Below are 20266 nucleotides of genomic sequence, written 5' to 3' on the forward strand. Positions count from 1 at the left end.
TATATATGAAGAAATCACGACCTGGAAGCTAAAATTGGTCGCATTGCGTTTCATTTAGTTAAACCACTGATTAACACAATCATTCAAATAAATTGTGCACTTAATATGCGGACAAATTTATGGGATTTCGTGCGCTGAGCGCAGCATCTATATATTGGCATAATGCAGAAAGAAACAGCAGCAGTTGAATACAGGACAACCTATTAAATTGTACTAGAGCACTGGCAAACTGATCGGATGAGAACCTCGTCGGTCTCTCTGTCTGCGCGTGCTCTTCGTTGTTCTCCTGGTGTTGCATATTCAGTGTGGTATTTGCCCCTCTCCAGAGAGAAGCGTCCCGATGCTCTTCTACAAAAGACGGCGCAGTAGATTGTATGGTGTAAATCAGCCAGAACAATAGGGCTTCATTCGCACAATGTGCACGATTTCTGGATTTTGCTGGCGAGTTGTCGTGGGGTTCTCAGGAACGACAACGTAATTAACGTCACTCAAGCGTTGTACAACTGTGTAGGGGCCAAAATACCTCTTCAGCAATATTTCAGACAGTCCCCGGTGGCGGATAGAACTCCATACCTACTCTTTGCCGCCAGGCCGATAGACGACATGTCGGTGTCGCAGATTATAACGTTGGGCGTCGTAATTTTGCTGCTGGGTGATTCGGACTGCGTGCAAGCTGCCTCGCTTCTTCTGCTCGTTGGGTAAAAAATGCAGCGTCCAAATTGATGTCATTGTAGTCGTGCAGTAACATGGCGTCAATCATCGCCATCTTTTCACGGCCATGAAGGAGACTGAACGGCGCTCTTCGTGTAGTTTATTGCTATGCTGTGTTATAGGCGAAACTGATGTACGGTAGACCGTAGTCCCAGTTCTTTTGTTCCACGTCAATGTAAATACTCAACATGTCAGCAATAGTCTTGTTCAGGCGTTCTGTTAAGACGTTCGTTTGGGGGTGAAAACTTATAATAAGTTGCTTTTATGATGGGTTGTTCCCCAGAGCTCAAGCACTGTCTTCAGGAGCGTGGCCGTGAATGTGGTACCTCGATCCGTTATTATGATTGTCGGAGCACCATGCCTCAGGGTGATATTTTCTATGAAGATTCAAGCAGTTTCCATGGCGGTGCCAGTTGTGAAAGCCTTTGTTTCTGCGTTGCGCGTAAGATAATCGATGGCGACCATTACCCACTTGTTGCCAGCATGAGAAGTCGGATATTGTCCGAGGAGATTCATTCCAATTCGGCCAAAGGTACCGTACAGTTTTTGAGTTGGTTGCAATAGTCTAGCTGGTTTTAACGACGGCAAATTTCGTCGTTTGCTATCGAGGCACGAGCGCAAGTATGTTTTCCCAATAGCTTGAAGTCTTGGCCAGTGCTTTCAAGCACTGGTCATGCTTTCTGGCATGGTCACACTTTCCAGCAATGGATCAAACTCCGGGCTGAGGCCTAACAGGCGGCGGCTGCTGCGGTGAACGGAGGTGTCGATGCGTGGAAGTCCTTCTGGGCTAGATGCGGGGCTGTTGTCAGGTGTCCAGAACATGTACGTACCCAGCACCTCCACCAGTGTCCCAATGCAAAAACATCTGCACTTAAATACAGGACAACTTACTTTATTGTACCAGAACACTGACAAACTGATCGGATAAGAACCTCGTCTTTCTCTCTCGCTGACGGCCCATCGCCTCTACCAGTAATGACGGACACCCCTTCTAAGGACGATCCTGACGAGATCACCCTCTGCGCGAGCCTGCATGCTACCGCAACGAGCCGCCCCAGCTCACCCAAACAATCGCCTGCGGCCCCGATGATTACCCGGGCTCGTAAACTGAAGGCTGCTGCCAATCGTCTTCAAAAGCACTCATCTACCAGCACCCCAACTTCTCGGCCCCATGTACGAAGGATCGGGAAACTGTTGCCACCACGCCGGCGTCAGGCACCAACAATCAAGGCCGCCACCACGAAAAGCGCGAAGCTGACGGCCGCAGCCGAGGAGGCCGCCGCCGCCATTTCCTTAGTACCACAGCCTTCCCAACTCCATCTTGTACCCACACTACAAGAGGGAAGCAAGGCTGAGCTGCAGGACTACCAAGAATCGGTCGCATCAACACCGGCAGACAGCGAGGAACAGGCCAGTACCGATTCCTCCTCGCCCACATCATCCTCCTCTTGGGAGCACAACACGCCTCCGTCCTCCTCTCCGTCCCTGTCGCCCTCCCCAAAGGGTCTGGCCCTTTTCAGAACCGGAATCTGCGCTGACGGACCAGGCCGCCAACGAGCAACACAACAGGCGTCGTTTGCAGCTCCCCCCAAGCGAGCGCGCGCTCACTCTGCGCCGCCGGCAACCACTTTCTGCCCTTGCCTGCTGGCTGGGCAAGCCTGCCGCGCCGGGCGTCAAGAAGACCTGTTCGGAGAGGGGTGTGCACGTAGTGCTGTCTCTCCCCTTTTTCCAGGCGAAGGAACGCGCATGACCTCTACTGGAAGGGCAACCGAGGCAACATTGGAGTCTCTTGCGCAAGCGGGAGCCTCCCAGACCGCCACAGGAAATCCCACCCTCCTCGAGCCTTCCCCACCTTCTTCCGGTCACGCAACCCGTCCGACCCGTCCTCCAGAGAGAGCGGCCTCTCCGGTGTCTGATGGGGTGGTTTGCTTACCTCCCACCTCCTCGCCACAACAACAGCACTCTCCTCCACTCTCCCGCTCAAAGGAGAGCACGGGCGCGTCGTCTGCTACGGCCGCAGCTCCTCCGAACTCTGCCGCTAGCACCGCGCCACACCCTCCTTCTGCTTTCGGCCCCATGCGCCCACTGACGGTGGACGCCTCTACCGAAGCAGATTATGAAGAGGCCCGACGCAAGCATCAGCAGAAAAACGGATTTCCGTGCCAGGCATCAACAGCTACAAATGCCCCTTCCAGTAGGCAGCCAGCCAGCGCAGCTCCCCCAAGCAAGGGAAAGGGGCCCCGCCAGAAACCAGGTCGCCGCCAGCACCAACTCGATATTATCGAACACCTGGTCGCGAATGAGCCCCGCCGCACCTCTGCCACCATCCTCTACCTCCCCAAGGGCAGGAAGAACAACTTCCTCTCCCTCAGCCGCGACGCAATTGCAGCACAGCTCTCGAAGGTGCCCGGCACGAAGCGTGTGCGCATTAACTTCAGCGGCAACGTTGTTGCGGTTGACACCACACCCGGAGCTGACACCTCCGCTCTCCTGGCAGTGGAAAGCATCGGGAATGTGGCTGTCAACGCCAAGACCGCCAACAAAGGAACCTGTACCGGCGTACTTCACGGCGTTGACGCGGCTTTTGACGAGGAGGTCCTCAAAAACAACATAGAGAGCTCTGCTCCCATCCTCTCTTGTGCCCGTACCGGACGCAATGTCCTTCTCCGATTTGTGGGTAACGCACCGCCACCTGAGGTGGCGTTATTTAAGCAGACCCGCCCTGTACGTTGTCGTCGTCGCCACCCTCTCCAGTGCGCTGGCTGTGGCGCTTTCGGACACACTCATGCGACGTGCACCAGCTCCCCACGCTGTTCGCGCTGTGGCGGCGACCACGCCCGCGCCGACTGCGTTGCACCCGGCCCCAAGTGCCTACACTGCGGCGGCCCACATCCCGCCACCGAGCCCCGATGCCCTCGCTGGCAACACGAGAGGAAGGTGCTAGAAATCATGGCCTCTGCGGACCCGCCCCTCTCTCGTCGTGAGGCCGAGAGGAACCTTAAGAGCGAGGGAAAAGCCGTGCCTGCTCGAGCACCGTGCACTGGTATTCCCTCGGTAGTGCAACCGGGCCGGACGTACAGCGCGGTTGTTTCGCCCCCGGCCGCCGAACCCTCGGCCCCCGACTGCGAGGTGCAAAAGGACATGGTGATTAGTGCCCTGGCCGCTGCCGTGCAGGCCCTCATCGGGACAATACCGCAATCCGGCCCTGTGTTCGAGCTGTGCAACGCGGCCCTGGCCGCCCACGCTGCCCTCAACCAACATGGCTAGCGGCAAGGTGTTTCGGCCGCGGATTCTTCAATGGAACGTTCGTTCCATCCGCTGCCGTCACGCCGAGCTGTCTACCCAACTCCTCCGACGCGAGTACGACGTCTTGCTGCTGCAGGAAACCTACGCTCGCGTCGGAACACTCAACCTACCTGGTTTTGTCGGCTATCACAGCACCACGCAGTGCGAACTTGAAGAGTGTAGCGCAGTCCGGTGCAGCACTCCCTCGCATCCTCCCGGCACGTCGCGGGCTTCGGTTTATGTGCGCGCCGACCTCCCTCACGCTGCAGTGGACATCGAGGACATTCTCTGTGACACCCTCGAGGCCGTCGCCCTGACTGTGCGCATCGGGAGCACGGACACCAGTGTCGCTAGCGTGTACGTGCGCACATCGAACTACTCGGCACGCTGGGACACCCAATTCGTGTGCCGCCTCGCAGACCGCCTAAATCGCGACGCGGACATCGGTGGCGACTTTAACTCTCACCACACCTCGTGGGGCAGTGGCGTGACGAACCACCGTGGGCGCGACCTTCTCGATGCCGTGCAAAAGGCCGGACTGCTCGTTATAAACACGGGTAGCTGTACTCTCGCGCGCCGTGGTGTGTCCGACAGTGCCATTGACCTGACTCTCGTGGGTGGTACGTGTAAATATGAGTGGCAACGTGCACCGGACTCTCAGGGCTCCGACCACTACCCCATCGTGGTCACACCCCCCTCAGCTTACATCAGGTACACTCGGACCTACAGTGTTGTGAAGTGGACTCGCTTCAGAGAACTGTGTGCTAGAGTGCCAGTCTCTGCAGACTTCTTCACCGCGCTGGCCGAGTGTCACGACGCAGCTACCACCCACTGCACCGTGCCTGCGGGCACCCCCACACCAGACATCAGCCTCCTCAACCTTCGCGCCGCGCGTCGCAGGGCGCAGATTGTGGCGGTGCGCTCGCAGAAGGCGGAACATTGGCGTGCCTATAACCGTATTGACGCGGTGTGCCGCAGACACGCCAGACGCCGTCGCAACCAGAGCTGGGGGAGCCTCTGCTCGTCACTGGATGACCCTCAGAACCACGCCCAAGCCTGGCGCATTTTCGCTGCCGTTCTTCGCACCAGAGAGCCTCGCTGCCCGGTTCTCTGTGTTGCTGTTGCAATGAAGATCGCCACGCAGGAATTGGCTGAGCTCCTGGCAGACAAGTTTGCCCCTCCTGCTTGCCCACAGCCTCCACAGGGACTACCACCTGTGCCTGCACTCAACAGGCCTGAGCTCTTCGCTCCCGAGCGGTACTTTCCCACCGAGGGCATTCTGCTAGAGATCCGCGCATTGTGCACGGAGGAGTTTACTCTCAGCGAGCTGACCGCAGTGCTCAACAACCGCACGAAGCGGTCTGCCCCGGGAGTGGACGGCCTCACCTACCAGGTGCTGCGCAACATTGACCCCTCCACGCGGCCCCGGTTGCTGGAGGCCTACAACGAAGTGTGGCGCACAAGTCAGGTGCCTCCTGGCTGGAAAGAGGCGCTCGTGGTGCCCATCCTGAAGCCACGGAAGCCGGCCACGGAGCTTTCATCCTACCGGCCAGTGTCACTTACCTCGGCCGCAGGGAAAGTCATGGAAGCCATGGCATTGCGACGCCTTCGCTGGATTGCCACCGCAACCAACGCATTCCCTCCTGAACAGAGTGGATTTCGCCCAAGGCGCTGTACGTTCGACTCACTGGCCGACGTGATCGCCACCCTCGAGGAGGCCAAGTACCACGGCGATTACGGCATCCTCGTGCTGCTCGACGTGAGAAGTGCGTTTGACTGTTTGCCCCACGCATCGATTTTGGACGCACTTCGTGACCTCGGTGTGTGCGGGCGGATGTTTGACTACCTGGAGAGCTTCTTGGGCGACCGCACTCTTCGCGTTCGTGTTGGCTCCACAATCAGCGGTCCCCACTCCGTCACCGCAGGCGTACCCCAGGGCAGCATACTGAGCCCTTTTCTGTTCAATCTGGCTCTTGCCAAGCTGCCCGACTACATCCCGTGCAACACGGCGTGTGAAGTGCATGTGGCGATTTACGCCGATGACATTGCGCTGTTTGCCTGCGGCCCCGGTCGCCACCGGGCAGCCCTTCTCGAGTCCCTCCAGGTGGCCATCGACGCGGTTGACGCATTCCTGAACGGGGTTGGACTGGCGCTCGCCGCCTCCAAGACGGAGGCACTGCTCGTCCACCCGCGAGCGTCGACACGCCGCTCCACGCCTCGGCTCTCACTCCGGGGCCTCCCCATCGAGTGGAGCACGAATGTGCGCTACTTGGGGGTGACCATAGACCACCGGCTCAGCTGGCGACCGGCCGTCAACGATCTGCGGAGGAGCAACCGCAAGGTACTCGGCGCCACACGCAGTCTCCTCGCGCGAGGGCACGGCTGCACCCCTGCCCTTGCCCTGCGAGTCTACAACGCAGTCGCATCGGCACGCGTGATCTACACTGCAGCAGTGGCTTCGTTGAGTGCTTGCCAGCTAGCTGCCTTGGACGCGGACCATCGCAACGCCGTGCGGGAGTACTACGGACTTCCCCAAACCTCCCAGGTGGGCCCCACGCTCGCCAAAGCGGGGGAAACTCCCATCTCCCTGCGGGTGACCCAGCGGACACTAAATCATGTACTGCGGCTGAAAACCACACGGCAGGGGCAGCTCCTTGTGAACAGGCTATATGCTCTACCTCCCTCATCCATGGGGCAGCGGGCGAGTGAGCTCTTGACGGTTGTGCCAGACATGCAGTACCCCAGCTGGCTGGCTATCCCACCCTACCGCCACACCCCTCTGGTGATCACCAAGACCATTGGCGGCATCAAAGCGAAGGCGCGCACCCCGCTGGCAGCGATGCAGCAGGAGTGCTCCGCCCTCCTTCACGAACAGCTGAACGGCCGGCTGCTTGTTTACGTCGACGGGTCAGTGCTTCGCGACGGCTCCGCGGCCGCCGCCTGCGTTGTGCCATCAGTCGGCGCGGTTCTCAAGTGCCGCCTCCCCTCCCTCGCCTCCTCCACTGTGGCGGAACTCGCCGCTATAAATTTGGCAGCCCATTTCCTCAGTGAGCGGGCACCCATGAGCGCTGCAGCCATCATCTGCGACTCCCGGGCGGCCTTGGCCGCGATCTCGCGCGAGGAAGACGGCAGCCTCCTTGCGCAGAGAGTTGCCCGGAAGCTGCACGCCGTGCAGCAAACGGGGTGCGACCTTTCGCTGCACTGGGTGCCTTCGCACATCGGAATACCCGGCAACGAGGCGGCCGACTGTGCCGCGAGGGATGCGCACGACCCCGACACCGGCGTCACCAACTTCGTGTGCTCCGCGGATGCCGGCCGTCTCCTCACCGCCCGCTACGTGCGCGAGCGTCATCCCGACCCTCGCGTAGCAGCTGGAAAGCCGCCGCGGCGGCTCCCTCTCAAGGGACTCCCAAGACGAGACCGCGGTTTCCTTCTCCGTCTCCGCACCGGAGACAACTACACCGCCGAGCGAAAACATCGGCACTCCGGGCGTGGCAGTCCATACTGCATGGACTGCGGCGACCTGGAGACTCTGGACCACCTTTTGCTTCATTGCCCGGCTGGTGACGCGAGCAGACAGGTGATGCTCGCAACGTACGGAGCTCTCGGCCTGCCTCGGACAACAACTGAGCACCTCTTGTTCCCGAACAGTGGCCGCGCGCATATCAAGCGTGCCCTTTCAGCGCTGCTCGACTTTGTAGACGGAAGCGGACTGCGTGAGCGAATTTAGAGAATTCGCGCCCCGTGATTTTGGTAGACGATCTGGGCGTCCCCCCCTTCCTTTGCTCGCTCTCTCCTTTCTCTTTCCTCTCTTCGCTCAAGTCTATTATCCCCCATTCCCCTTCCCATGTGAACCACTGCTGAGGTGTCGCACTTAGCTGCAGACAGTTGCGGGGATCACTTTTCTTTTCTTTTCCAATTTTAAGAACCACTTCCCCCCCTTTCTCTCTCGCTGCGCGTGCTCTTCGTTGTTCTCTTGTCAGGAGGTCGCGACGTGGACAAAGGGAGCAGACTGCAGGTCGGGATTTAAACTATTTATTTGGGCCTAATTTGTGGCCACGTAAAAGGAAAGTCAGATTACAGCGTGATGCTGGCACTGATAGCGGCGCGCAAAGCGTCGGCCGTCGATCAACTGACAAGCGGCAAAGCGCGTCGGCCTATATACACTTGCCATCAAATGTTCTAGCGTAATCACTATTGGCAACCTAGGTTCCAGATTATTCTGTAATCTTCACGAGGTAGGCGTGATTTCGTCAAACGATCCACTACAACCTCCAGGCTTTCCGAACACCGTAGGCGCGTTTTGCGCTGAACGTAGTGTAACGGGATGATAACAAACTTGTAAAAAAGAACGCAGCATCACCCCCCCTGAAAAAGGCATCGTCCCGATGCATTAACAAAAGACGAAGGTACAATGATAAAGACAATAAACAGTAAGTGCAAGCAATAAAGAACAGTAACAACAAAAAACATATTCTGCAGTTTCTTGCATGAGATGGCTTGAGGCGTATGACATGGACGACTTCAGGTTGAGCATGGCGCCATTGAGAGTTATTAATGCCATCAGGAACAACCTCACAGTTGAGTGGGCTGTCACGGGTCCCGTTAATTAGGGAGGCGATCACCGGGGTAATTCCAAGAGCCGAAGTATCGGCCCCCCGAACCGCACCACGAGAGCGTGGACAATTTAGAAGTGGCCCTATTTGGCGCGCCAGCGGACGCCGGCTGTGGCCCAAAGAACAAGTCAGAGCCGAGAGTTGATAAACAAAACAGAATTATATTCTCAATAATGGCAGATCAAAAACGATACACAAGTATGCACACTCCACAATAGTTGAATACAATATGTCTTCCACCAAACAACGTCTTATACAGTACAATCAGCCGCACTCGAAACAACCTACACAGACAACAATACGCACTACAATGCAGTCGCATGCATCGAACAACCAAGACACTTAAAGACTAAAGAGTTAGAAAACTTATTCAGGCCAAAGTTCTTGGACCAAAAGTCTGAATGATACTCTTTCGAGAATCGCTCACTCAAAGTCTAGTGTTATTGTCGTTCCGCTGCCCCCGAAGTTTCTCCTCCAGGAAACCTCGCGTCTTCACTTGGCCGCTCTCCAAGCTCCAAACTTCTTCGCTGGGAACACGTCGACTTCCCACACGCAGCTGTTGCCACGCGTCTTTGCTCGCTAGCGGTAGACACACACTCTTGCCTGTAGCTCGAGTCTTCACCCCTGAGGTGGAAATCCTCTTCTTCTCCTGCTTTGTTACTGAGGACAAAACCTTCGCCGACGACATGGCGGAAAACCCTACGCACTCTGGCGCATACTTTCTTCTTCTCCTGCTTTGTCACTAAGGACAAAACCTTCCCCGACAGACGCGGGGGAATAACCCCATGCACACTGGCGCTAACTTCCTTCTTCTCCTGATTTCCCATCTCTGCTGCTCGGTTAAATACCTTCCGTACGAGATTCCAGAAAATTCACATCATTTCGTCTGCGCGATGCGCAGCGAAGGCTGGGGAAAAGCGCGAGATGGTTCGACGGCCGTCCGCGACAGATGACGCAACCCAGCATCACCACGCCCCTTTCCATCGAGAACTTTCTAGGGCTTGCTCGGCCGCTGATGTGAGGAGGTTCGTCGGCGAACCTATGCTTCCAAGAGGGGAGGGACGGCGCACCCGGGAGCCTTTGGATGTTTATTTTCATCTTTATCGTTGATTTCGAGGTGCCTCTCTGGCACTTCGTCGCGAGAATGCGGCGCGCCCTTTGAGCGCTCGTTTTGTGACATGGGCCGAGACGTCGAACTACCCTGCATGGTCCGAAGTACGGTCAAAGAAGTTTTTCACTGAATCTACGTCGGCGTACCAGTGTCCATACTCAGACATGGTCACCAGGCTGGTACCCCAGGAAGCTTCGTTGAAGATAGTACTGGCGGCTGTCGGCCGCCTGGTGATTCTCGATGCGCAGGTGAGCGAGTTAACGAGCTTCTTCCACGTGCTGAAGGTAGACGCTGACGTCGAGGTTTTTCTTCAACAGTGACGTTTGGCAGCATGCGGTCGAGCGTCGTTGTCGGGTTCCTTCCGTAGACCAACTTGTACGGCGTCATCTGCGTCGTTTCTTGTACGGTGGTGTTGTATGCGAAGGTTACGTACGGAAGGATGACATCCAACGTCTTGTGTTCGACGTCAACTCACATGACCAGCATGTCAGCGATGGTCTTGTTTACGCACTCGGTGAAACGATTGGTCGGTAGATGGTGCGCTGTTGTATGGCGCTGACTTGTCTGGCTGTACGTCAAAATCGGTTGGGTTAGCTAAGCAGTAAATGCCGTAACTCTGTCGGTGATGAGTACCTCTGGGGCGCCGTGGCGCAGGACGATGTTTTCAACAAAGAATTTGGCTACTTAAGATGCACTACCTTTCGACAGGACTCGGCGTCTTGGCGTAGCGGATAAGGTAGTCGGTAGCTACGTCGATCCATTTGTTTCCCACAGCCGACGTCTACAACGGCTCAAGTAAGTCCACACCGATTTGCTGGAACGGACGGCAAGGTGGTTCGATGGGCTGCAGAAGTCCTGCTGGCCTTATCGGCGGTGTCTTTCATTGCTGGCAGTCCCAGAATGTCCTCACGTATTGAGCGACGTTGGCGGCAAGGCTTGGGCAGTCGTATTTTTCCTGTGTTCTCGCGAGTGTGCGGAAAAAGCCCAAGGTGACCAGCCGTTGGGTCATTGTGCAAGGCGTGCATAATAATCTGGTCGCATTGCCGAAGGAACGACGTTAAGGTAGCTGGCTCGGGCAGCAGAGAAGTTCTTCTTCACAAGGACGTTGTTCTTCAAAAAAAGTGATGTCAGTCCTCACCTGACGACTTTTGGAACAACGCTGGTTAGGCCCTCTAAGTATTCTACTAGCCCTCTTAGTTCCGCGTCACCTCACTGTAACTCGGTGAAGTCATTGGCACCTATGATTCCCAAGAAGTACTTATCATCCTGATCTTCCAGCGGTCGTGGATTGATTGGGGCACGAGGCAGGTAGTCAGCGTCGGAGTGTTTCCTTCCAGACTTGTCCACGATGACAATGTCGTGTTCTTGAAGTCTTAGGCTCCATCGTGCGAGGCGACCTGAAGGGTCCTTCAAGTTAGCTGGTCAACACAGGGCGTGGTGGTCGCTCACAACAATGAAAGGCCTGCCTTGGAGATAAGGGTAAAATTTCGACGCTGTCCAGATCATGGCAAGGCACTCCTTTTCGGTTGTCGAATAGGTGGCCTCGGCCTTTGATAGCGACCAGCTAGCATAACTGATAACCTTTCCCAGGCCGTCTGTCTTTTGTACAAGTAGGGCGCCGATTACTATGCTGCCTGCGTCGGTGTGTACCTTAGTTTCAGCGTATTCGTCAAAATGCGCAAGTACTAGCGCTGTATGCAGGCGTATTTCAAGTTTTTCAAACGCTTCGATTTGTGCTGTTTCCCATTTAAAATTGACGTCGGTCTTCGTGAGTTGCGTTAGTGGCTCGGTCGCGAAGCCGAGAAATCGGTGCATGGTCTTCTTGTCGGTGGGTGGCGGGAAGGCAGTGATGGCAGCTGTTTTCTGTGGGTCTGGGCGCGCTCCAGACTTGCTGATCACGTGACCCAAAAACAGGAGCTCCTTGTACGCGAAGCTGCATTTTTCTGGATTTAGAGTAAGTCCAGCCTGATTGCTTGAAGTACGGATTCGAGGCACTGGAGGTGTTCGTCGAAGTTTGACGAAAACGCAACAACGTCAACTAAGTGTACAAGGCTATTCTGCCACTTCAAGCCAACCAGGACCGTATCATGACTCGTTGGAAAGTCGCAGGTGCCGAACAGACCAAAGGGCATCACCTTCAACTCAAACAGGCCATCCGGCGTTGTGAAGGCAGTCTTTTCTCGGTCTTTCTCGTCGATTAAGGTTTGCCAATAGCCTGTCTTAAGCTCCATCGAAGAAAAGTAGCTCACATTGTGAAGGCGATCTAGGGCGTCGTCTACCCTTGGGAGCAAGTACACGTCCTTCTTCGTGATTTTGTTCAGGCGGCGATAGTCGACACACAAGCGTTGAGTTCCGTCCTTCTTCTTCCCTAACACCACCGGTGACGCCCATGGACTGTTTTAAGGCTGAATTATGTCGTCACGTAGCATTTCGTCGACTTGTTTCTTTGTGGTCTCGCGTTCTCGCGTCGACACTTTGTACGGACTCTGACTGAGTGGCCTGGTTCTTTCTTCTGTTACGATTTGATGTTTCGCGACGAGAGTCTGTCGAATTCTTGATGATGACGAAAAGCAGTTCTTGTATTTCAGGAGAAAGTTTTCGAACTGTTCTTGTTTATACGTCGTAAGGCTGGCATTAACGTCGAAAGCCGGTTGAAGAGCTTGAGTCATCATAGTGCTTTTGGCAGAATCAATGACAGCGGGAACGTTGCTGGCTTCCAGTATTTTTTAGATGTGAGCAACCATCGTACCTTTGCTCAAGTGCTTGTACTCAATGCTGAAGTTCGTAAGCATCATTCATGCGTCACTTTCCCATAGTATATTCCTCTGGCGACGCAAATTTCGCGGTTGATCAACAGGTGCTGGTCGCTTTCAACGACGCCTTGCATGTCTATTGATTCTGGAGTGCTGATGGAAATGATGACGCTGCAGCGAGGAGGAACGGTGACTCGCTCTTCCAGCACAATCATAGCGTGCCTCCCTGAGGGCTTGTGCGGCGGCAGTGCTTTTTCTGTGGATAGTGTTATTGCCTCTGACCTTAGGTCGATGACTGCGCCGTGTTGATTTAAGAAGTCCATCCCAAGTATCAAATCCCTAGAGCAGTGCTGTAGAATGAGAAAGCTGGCGAGATAAGTTTGGCTATTGATTGTGATTCTTGCTGTGCCAGCACCAGCCAGCGTTATTACATGACCCCCGCGGTCCGGATTTCACGGCCTTGCCAAGCAGCCATCACTTTCTCTAACTTCGTCAAGAGAGGCACACTGACGACGGAATAGTCGGCCCTAATGTCGACAAGAGTGGTGACGTTGTGACCGTCGAACATTACGTCCAAGTCGCTAGTTCATCGTCATGCGTTTTGGTTTGGTCGTGGGGTTGGTTCACGGCTACGTCGGTTTGCTTCACTGCTTCCGCGTTGCGTCGTGATGTCGTCATCAGTACGTAGGGTTTCGTCGTCCAGGCTTTCCGTGGTTCGCGTCGTGTTTGGAAAGTACCGTCGTCGGAGGATCTTCTGTAGTTCATCGCACAGCAACGGCACCTCCAGCAGTTGGTGCACTTAGTTTCCCGGATAAGGGCTAGGAGACCGGTCTCTGATCGGGCTAGTCTACGGCCGGCGGTGAGGCGGCATGTAGCGGCCGGGTGACGGCGAACGAGATTCTCGGTGTGTCCACTGCGCTACTGCGAGGTAGTCGATAATGTCACGTGGCCTTTCCCCCTGCGTTGAACGCGGTGCATCTACGGCAAAACTACGCAGTCCCATCTGACGGTACTGGCAGCGGTGGTGTGACCAGCTTCTCCGGAGTGGTAGCAGAGACGTCGGTGGTCGGCTGCACGCTACACGTCGGTTTTCCTCGCAGTGTTGAGCTAACTAGAATTACTGTATATGCTACCTTTAAATAGCAGAGTTGCGCCACTGTTTTCCGGGCGCCGCTCGCTCCACCTACAGGAGTTCAGCGCCCCTATTCGCCAAGCGCCATCACGTGGTAATAGGTGGTTCATTTGCACTGCGGAGAAGCCAACGCTACGCAGATTCCGGGCAGATCAAGCGGGGTTGACAATGGCTGTAGTGATTCTCGCCGTGCTTCTTCGGTAATGTAACTATGCTGCCTGTTCGTCACAAGAACTGCGGCAGAAAATGCATTCTGTGTTGAAATTTACTACGTAGAGCCTATGCGATTAGACGCAGGTGCATCGGGTGTTGCTATATAGAAAGATTAGTGTTCAGTCGGAAGGAATAAACGCTTGGCCATTGTCGTCGGCAGGATTGTCCCTTCGAGGTGCAGGCCATTGTTGCATTGCGGCTTAGGGAGAGCAAGAGCACTGGTCTTCCTTGGGTGAGGGCAAGTGCTGTTGTGGCTTGAGGGGGGCAAGGGCCCCTTTTCCACATCTCTGCTGATGCCCATGCACTTGGCTTTTTTTTTATCGGCTCGCGGCCCTGCAAAATTTGCTCTATTTGTATTAACCACAGATGCAGTAGTGAATACGTTACACATGCAAAGTTGGGCAGCGTGTGTCAGTTGCATACGTACAAATTAGTCTAATAGGTAAAACGCTAAAAATCAAGGGAGAATTTAAACCATAACAATTTGAATCGGCAAGGTGTGTCTGCTTGTGCGTGAATTGAATGCAGCTTTGAAACCTTAAGCAAAAAAAGAATCCTGGACACGACAGGGCTGTTGAACGACGATTCATTTCAATTGTCGGGAGCCGCGATTGTAATACGACCGTAATACGAGATGCGCGCTTAACGCGGGCATCGCACGGCCACTCTCCATCGCTATTCAGCTCTATTGAGTTGAAGACTAGAAATATTTAGCTTTGTAACTCACACAGTTAACGAATGAGCCCAACGCAATGAATATATTTCATTCCTGGCTCGGTAGCGAGCAAGAGTGAAAAATAGTTTTATATGTGTAAATGGGAAAAACTGTGCAAAAGAAGCCGAAGCAAATGTGTGGCCTACTATTATATACATATGTACCACTGGTTCAATAAGCCAACGCACGTTTTTTTCATTATTACTTACCAAAAACGTAAACATCAAATCCAGGCTGCCAGGCATGACGAGAGAAACGGAGTTTGCCTCGTGCCTTCATAAAAAATAGAAAGAAAAGAAAGCAATTAATGAAATCCACGCTATAAGTGCGAGTGCTGCTCCTACGCGGTCGGTGAGTGGCTTTCCCGCAAGACATTTAAACCCAAGATGACGTATCTTGGCGCAACTCTGCTACTTAAAGTTACCATATACAGTAACTCTAGTTCTAACCAGCGGGTGTACGGCATAGCGTCGACGGCGACGGTGCGGTTTCTTGACGTGGGCGTGAAAGGGGAGCGTGTATAGCGTCGTGCTGCAGCAGCGAAGCTCACCGCCTGCGGATGAGGCTGCTGTGTTTCGGAAACCCCAAGTGATTGCCGAAAGTCTTCATGGACAATGTCGACGATCGAGTCTGCTTGAGGCTGTGCTGAAGGTAACAGCTTGCGCAGCTCTTTCCGCACAATCACTCGTATAGTCTCCCGCAGGCCGTCGGAGCTGAGTGTCTGCGTTTCTGCGTACTCTGGCATGAAGTGGCGATTGAATTGTCGGGTGCGCATCTCCATCGTCTTTTCAATCGTGGTCAGTATGAAGATGAATGCCTCGACAGTAACGGTGGATTTCGCATCAAACCGACGAACAGCTCCCGCTTCACTTTTCGCATGAGGAAGCGAACTTTTTTGTCTTCAGGCATATCGGGGTCGGCGTGCCGGAAGAGTTTGCTCATCTTTTCCGCGAAGAGCATCAGGTTTTCGTTTAGAAGCTGCGACCGGGTTTCAAGCAGCGCTTCGGCCCTCTCCTTGCCTATGACGCTCATGAATTTAGCGAGGAGCTTTGTGCGGAATGCGTGCCATGTTGTCAGGGTTCGCTCTTGGTTCTCGAACCACGTACAAGCGGCATCTTGGGAGGCGAAGTATGCATGACGAAGCTTTACTTCGCTAGTCCAAGCATTGAAAAGGGCCACTCAGTCGTAATCCTCCAGCCAATTTTCTTGGTCTTCAAGAACTGAAACGTGGAAGGTCGGCCACTCCTTGGGTTGCCGGAGGAGGATCGGTGTAGACGGCACAGAGTCTGTCATCGTTGCTACGGCCTTGGTCAGGGTCAAGGTGTAGGAAAGAGAGGTGACTGATCGCCTCGGAGGCACAGCAGAGCAGCTCCGTGGAGAACTTGTTCGGCTTCGCCTCCTTTCTACCAGAGGGCGCTAGGAGTATCGGGGCCATGCGAGCCGCGGACGGTGCGTAGGGCCACTTGAGTTCCCTCCGCCACGAAGCCGTCTTTTGTATCGTAAGTTCGGAACGTCTCTGTTTTGTGTGAACTATCCGCGATCTTTGACAGTTTTGGTTAATCGTGTGAGTTTATACGACGTGCGTGGGGCATGTAAAAGCGATGGGGAAAAAGTGTTTCGCCCCACGCTGCAAGACAGGGTACAAGTCCTGTACCGAGAAACTTTCGCTGTTTTCTGCGCCGAGAGAAGAATAACACCTTCGGGTGTGGAGGAATGCCATTCCGCGCAAGGATCGCATCCTACAGTCTACTGACCACCTCTGCGAACGGCACTTCGAGCCTCATTTGGTAAGCAACACCTGGGAAGCGGTCTACAACGACAATGTTTTGTGTCAAGCACCCCGGAAAGCGTCCCTCTCCAAAGATGCAGTGCCCACTATTTTTCCGGACTGCCCAAGCTATCTCTCGAAAGGGAAAAAACAACGCAAAAGGCCAGCTAAGAGACATGACATACGCGGGCCTATCAAGAAGCACCGTAAGCAAAGCCAGGAACTCGGCGACTTGCTTTTGCTGGATCCTCCCGAAAGTGGTGCTACTGCTTCGGACGTGCTCTTGCATGATTGTACCTCGGCACCCCTGGCAGTGGTGTCAACTTTTGATGAACTGTTTGGAAGCCCAGCATCCGTTGAGCTTCTGTCCACCACCTGGGGCTTCCACAGATTGCAGGTTGACGATCTTCGCAATGTTGTGTTTTCGGAATTGCGGCGCGTTCGAGAACCGCAGTGCGCTGCTGACACAAGCCACATAGTGCCATGGAAGCTGCTTGATATTAATCAAGACATGCAACTCAGTGTTGTTTTGATGGGAAGGCCGGTATCTCCCGAAGTACTGGAATTCGACCTTGAGGTGTCAACCATCAACGACATTACAACCCTACTGAAGAACCTGGAGAACCTCCACCTTTGCGGTGGCGGTCCAACGGCTAACGAATATCCCCATGCACAACTGGAATTCGCATTGGTCGATGTTTGTGGACGATGGAGGCACAGGAAGTGTGCGCAGGTTTTTTCTGCCAACGGTGCCTGCCAGCGGTGTGCTGGCCTGTCAGACACGCTGCCGGGTTCACCAAAGGAGGGCACTGCTCAGAAAGAACGAAAAAAGAGCTCGCACTAATTTTCGGATGTCTAACTTCCGTAATAATGAGAAGGTATGAGTTTTCCGACGAGCACAATATGCGTTAAAACGAGCCAAGGATCACTTGACCAAGAGGATAAAGGGGCTGCAGCAAGCACTGAAGACAATGCAGGACCAGTTCGCTTCTATTTCTAACAAATCCCTGCAAGAGAAATTGGAGAAACTTCATGTCCCAAATGCACAGCTGATGTTCATTCACGAGTGCATCGCTGCTGCCAAGGCAACAGGCAAGAAAAACCGCCATTACACGAAAAATTGGCTTCTATCGTGCCTGCTTTTGCATATTCGGAGTCCATCTACATACGCCTTTTTAAGGAACAATGACATCCTGCCGTTGCCATGCGTTTCCACCGTGCGAAAGTACTTGTCAGCCATCCGTGTGAAGTGTGGGTTTGACGCCAGCTTCTTTGCAGCGTTCAAAATGAAACTGTTGTCTAAAGACACATTCCAGCGACACGGTGTGTTAATCTTTGATGAGATACAGGTGCGAAAAGAGATGCGTGTGAACTCAAAGACAATGACATACACTGGGTTTTCAGACTTCGGCGACATCCAACCGGCTGGTGAGGAACTTGCCGATCACGGACTTGTTTTTACGTTTCGTTCATTTGTAGATAAGTTCTCGCAACCAATCGCAGTTTTTGCGAGCAAGGGACACACAAAAGCAACCGTTCTTGCTCAGCTTGTCCTGAAAGCCATAACTCTCCTAGAAGAGGCGGGTGCGTATGTCGATGCTATTGTTTCCGATGGCGCCACTACGAACAGATCCATGTGGAAACACTTTGGAGTGAGCGGTTCTCTAAAGAACTCTAGGAACTCGTTCGAGCACACATTGGACGAAAAAAGAAGGGTGTACGTTTTTTCAGATGCTCCACACTTAATTAAGTGTGCCAGGAACCGCCTTCACGCTCAGAAGGTGTTAACCACTCCCAAGGGGAAAGTGCATTGGGCACATTATGACACCTTGTTTGTTGAAGACGAAAAAAACCCAGCTTATTTGAAGGTGCGCCCTAAGCTGACGTATGCTCACGTCAACCCGACAAACACTTTGAAAATGAGAGTGAAGTTGGCTACACAGGTGTTCAGCCGCAGCGTTGCTAAGGGTTTAGAGTTTTACTCAAGTAGGGCTGTCCCTGGCCTATGTGACGTCACAGCGACAGTAGACTCCACTCAGCGCATGAACAGTCTGTTCGATGCACTGAACAGGCAGGCGCCAAAGGAAGGTCTTAAGCGTGGGTGCAAAGACTTCAGTGTTCTGGAAGCGTCATTGAAGTGGCTGAATGAGTGGGAGCAAATGGTTGTTGATGGCAAAATACCTAACACCAGTTTCCTGACACAGTCGACAGCTGACGGCTTTCGCGTAACGATCATGTCTGCTCTCGGCCTTTCGAACTACCTGCTAAATGAGTGTGGTTTTACATATGTGCTTACCGGGAAAATGAATCAAGATGTCCTTGAAAGATTTTTCTGCATCATTCGGCAAGCCGGAGGCCAAAATGAGCACCCCACGATGCCGACCTTTTAACAGCTCTACAATATGCTCAGTGTGTACAGTCTGCTTAAACCACCAAAGTTCGGCAACTGTCAAACGGAGCTTGGGCAAGAGGCTCCATGCTTAACACTAGCAGAACTCACTTCAGCCTTCAAAGATGAGTCTCCAGGGGAAAGTAAGCTCCAAGAACTTAGGAAGAGACTTGATGGGTATGTTGGTGAGGAGCTAGAGTGGGAAGCTATTTATGACCACTCCTATGCCTTGGCTGAAGTTGTGGACTGCATAGTTTACTATGTTACAGGGTTTGTGTGGCGGAAGTTGCTTAACAGCAGAACGTGCGAAACGTGCAAACTTGGCCTTGCGAGACCTGTTGCCCACTTGCAGATACCTGAAGCAGCCCTCGTAAACTGTAAGACCCTTGGGAAGCTCATTCATCCCACAACTAACATATTTGTCTTACTGCGCGCAGCAGAAGCAGAGTTTCAAAGAAATTGTACTCAAAGGAATGCTTATGAGCTGACCATTGATCATATATTAGATAACAACTGGCTCTCATTTCCTTGCACCACCCACAGAGACGAAGTGATTGCAAAAATCTTGCATTATTATGTGGGCCTTCGGATGATGCAGTATTGTAAACAGAGAAAAGAAAAAGAAAACAAGACGCACAAGCTCAGAAAACTGTCAAAATTTGTGACTGCACAAGCGTCCTAAACAGAGTTTGGTGTTTGATGGTGTGTGATTTCCTCGATATTTCTTGGTTGACATTTTTGCAAAACAACGCAATAAACACGTATATATTCGAACAAGCTTATTAGGCATAAATTACTGTGAAAACATGTTTCAAAACAGCGCAAAACAAAAGTTGGTACCTGATTCATGTGTGCCCGAGTTCAGCGAAATTCAAATTGCCTTCGTATGCCGTAGTCGCACCATAGTGGATAGCACTGGTGCACCGAAACATTTATTTAACTGCTCATATTGCTGCATAAGTTACTCGCAGCAGGGGCTGCGTCTTCGCGAAGAAGTGTTGAAGCTACGGTCGCTGTCACGTCCCAAATAGCGTGCGTGCGCTTCGGCTTCAAAATTCACATACTAACCCGAGACGTCCCTGAGAACCTCTGTTATTTCTAGACGGTATTTGCGTTTGAAGCGTCCATAAATTCATGACACTGAAATCCAAGCGCGCGTACTATACGGCGCATTACGAGGCGCGTTTCCATGCCCGTGGCTACTGAAAACCCTAAGTACATGATCCCCGTTCGAGCAGCGTCACCTACGAGCGCATACGTCCGCGCCGAACCCAGTTTCGCCGCGCTCGCCCGCCGCCTTGAGTCACCTCTCCTTCCTGCAACGTGGTCAGGGTCTTGCTCTGCAGGGTCTTCTTAGGTAGAGGCCCGAACTCTGGTGGTAGACCTTGTTGCCTGTGGCTTGTTCGCTGCTCGGGGTTGTCGTCGAAGTCTTCACGACTGACGCTGGCTTCACGATTTGACGGAGGAGTCCGGTACATGAAAGGAGCAGCACCTCCACCAACAGCACCTTACGGGGTTGGGACGTGGACAAAGAGAGCAGACTGCAGGTTGGATAATAAACTGTTTATTTGGG

Source organism: Rhipicephalus microplus, chromosome 10 (genome assembly GCF_043290135.1).
Source record: "Rhipicephalus microplus isolate Deutch F79 chromosome 10, USDA_Rmic, whole genome shotgun sequence".
Classification (NCBI taxonomy): Eukaryota; Metazoa; Arthropoda; class Arachnida; order Ixodida; family Ixodidae; genus Rhipicephalus; species Rhipicephalus microplus.